The 3,084-nt window shown below is 42.3% G+C and overlaps 1 protein-coding gene across 1 annotated transcript in view; it reads right to left on the bottom strand.

The window, feature by feature from the left end:
• Positions 1-2,014: 2,014 nt before the first annotated feature.
• LOC119596923 (prefoldin subunit 2-like) overlaps positions 2,015-3,084 on the bottom strand; it is a 9,481-nt gene continuing 8,411 nt past the window's right edge. The window contains exon 3 of the mRNA XM_037946288.1: positions 2,015-3,084. This exon is cut by the window's right edge and continues 718 nt beyond it. The gene's annotated coding sequence lies outside the window, so the exon portion shown is untranslated.

Raw genomic sequence — 3,084 nt, 5'->3', positions numbered from 1 at the left:
GAAGATTACTCGCCGCCGACGGACTATGATGTGTTCAGTACTCCATTTCCCCCAGGGGTCACGAAAGAACCCCACTGAAATGGTCAAAATTATTTCCGTAGACATGACCTTCCCTTTTTAATTTTTACACCCCCCCCCCAATCCCTTGCCCGTTTGTTGTCGGGGGGGGGTTAGGAGGCGGAGACTGGGCCCAATGAGGGGGAAACCCCCCAAACCTTTGGGACTCAGCCCTCGACTAACAAATTTTGATGGTCTTTTTTTTTCCTTCCATTTTTCTTTTCTGTCCCTTCCCCAAAAACCTTTCTGCTATCCACCCCAAGGTGTGAGAACCGTGCTAAAAGGATGAAAGGTGACTTTGGCCAGTCCTAAACGGCCTGAGGGAGCCATGGCACGTTTTCCCCCTGATTTTATCTACCCTTTACCCCTAGGGGAAAAGGGCTGATAAAAATCGGGGGAATACTGTGCCCATGGCCCCCTCAGGCCTTTCAGGACGGGCACAAAGCAGCCTTTCATCCTTTCAGCACGGTTCTCCCCCTTTAGGAGGTGGATACAAAAGGGTTTGGTAAAGGGGACAGAAATGAAAAGGGGGAAAGGGAAAAATAAAGACCATCAAATAGTTGATCGAGGGCGAGCCCCAAAGGGTTGGGATTTCCCCATCATTGGGTCCCAGTCTCCCCTCCTAAGCCCCCCACGACAACAACGGGAAGGGATTGGGGGGAGTAAACTTTAAAAAGGGAAGGCCCATGTCTACGGAAAGTAATTTTGACCATGTCAGTGGGGTTCTTACGATGACCTCTGGGAGAAATGGAGTACTGATATCACATCATAGTCCGTGCGGCAGGCGAGTAAGTCTTCTCCACAATCTAATTTTTGTTATAGATGGGGCTTTTTGCTGGGGAGATAAGAGATAGTTCCGGTGTAATTATTGAGGGTTGGGTGAGGTTCTGCGGGGGGGGGGTTTACCAGAGATCAGTTAGATTTGATAATACATAGCTTGGTTTCAGACTACGTAAAAGGCGGGAACGATCGGGTCGGCTACGGAGAGAGACTTTGCCTACTTGTTTTTGGAGATATTGCTGGAAAAGACGAGTGTTGTCGAGTAAGTAGCTATGGGGGGGGGGGGGATATCACGAAAAATCGGTCCCATTTGGCTGGGTTAAATAGAGTATTAAGATATTTGTAGAGATGGGGGTAGTAGAAGGATGGGGGTGTGTGGAAGAGGGAGTAGGTTTAGGGAGGGAGTATTTGGGGGGGTGGGGCAAAAAAAAGGGTGTAAATAGTAAAAAGGGAGGGATGGGGGAGTTGATGAAGAAGGTTGTGGGGGGGAGAGGTGACAAGTTGAGCAGTTGGGAGAATGCTCCCGGAAACTGATTTTTGACTTTGGTGGGTAATGTTATAGGGTTGAGGAAGGGGGAGTAGTGAACGAATTTGAATTGGTGGAGCTATTTTTTTGTAGGGGGAAGCCTCATTGCCCCCATAAGGGTATAACATCATTACTGGCAACGGTAAGCTGGAGTATGTTGGGGAGAGAAACAGTCCACTCCTGGGGTCCTCTTGAGGGGTAAGGGCTAGACAAAGACAGGAATACCGTGCCCATGGCTCCCTCAGGCGTTCAGTACTGGAACAAAGTCAGTTTTTCATCCCTTTCACAGCTCTTTGGGAAGTGGATAGTAGAAGGGGTTGGGATAGGGATGGAAACGAAAAAGCAGGAGAGGAAAAAAGACCATGCAAAATTAGCTGAGTCGAAGACTCAACTAATTTTGCATGGGAAATTCCCCTGCACTGGGTCCCAAGTCCATGCCTCCTAAGCCCCCCCCACCCCCTACAAAAACAACAGGCAAGGAATTGGGGGGATAAAAAAGAAAAGAACAAAAAAAAAAAAATAAACAGATCAGGCATAAAAAGATGAGGAGGATGTAACAGATGACAAGTAAATTTCATTTCAAGAATATTTAACTGAAATAAATGTCCAAAAAAACTACTCTTTTAACCCCAGGAAAAAGAAACCACAAGCTGTATGATGGTAAGCTTTAAATGTAAAAGCATTTTGTGTTATTGTTCAAGGTCTGTGAGTAGCACAATCTTGCTTTCTTTCCGAAACATCTTAAATATTATACAATCTGCAACCGATTATTTACAAATTAGGTTTTTATTAATTACATACATTCACAGTAATGTTATTTTCAATTCTTTTAACATAATCAACACACTTTTTTTTTCAAGTTACAACTGATCAATAGTTGGGTTTACCACACAAAGGATCCAACATATTGCAAAACAAGTTCAATCTTTGGACTGACATCAATACCTCCGTGATTCTTATATCATCATTGATAATCTTTCATCATTTTTATCCACCAGGAAGAAAATTTGTGTTTCAAACCCTGAACAAACAGAACAATAACTAAATCCTTTTAGTTACATGTATTTAATTCCCAGCCTGTGCAAAAAAAAAAAGAAAAAAAGCAATGTTGAAGTACATTAAGAAGCAGTTTATTGGGTTTGCCCTTTTAGGCACTGTTACCACCTATAATTGGCTAATATTTGAGAGGCATTAAGAACCACGAGGTACTGATGCCATACTCACATCTGACACTTAATTCTTCCCCAACTCCAACTGTGGGCCTCTCTTCTCTCACTGGAGATACAAAAGAGGACTAACGAAAGTCTTACAGTGATAAAACAATTTCTCATACCACAGCAGATACAGTTCTGAGGTGATATGAATTGTAAAGCTTTTAAAGTTATGCAATCATCTTCTCCAAAATGGAACAAGTTCTTCCAGGGTTCATAAATCTCTCGGACATCTAAATTCACATTCTAATTTTATTTATCTTCTATTCCAACTGATACATCAAGACACTAATGATTACATGAATACTGTCAAAACTGAATCATGCTTGGCAAGGATATGTACTGAAAATATGCTAGATATGTTTGAAAATAACCTGGCCTGAAGGAACATCAGGTAACACAATAAAACAAATGTAGCAACACAAAAAAAAGTTCCTCTTGGCAAAACCAATATAATTTGAGTAAGTTCTAATAAACATCTGCACAATATGAAGCTTGAATCTGCACATT

The sequence above is a fragment of the Penaeus monodon genome, chromosome 38, assembly GCF_015228065.2.
Source record: "Penaeus monodon isolate SGIC_2016 chromosome 38, NSTDA_Pmon_1, whole genome shotgun sequence".
NCBI classification, from domain to species: domain Eukaryota; kingdom Metazoa; phylum Arthropoda; class Malacostraca; order Decapoda; family Penaeidae; genus Penaeus; species Penaeus monodon.
The sequence above is the reverse complement of the archived record's forward strand: the minus strand, read 5'-3'. Positions and strand labels throughout refer to the sequence as shown.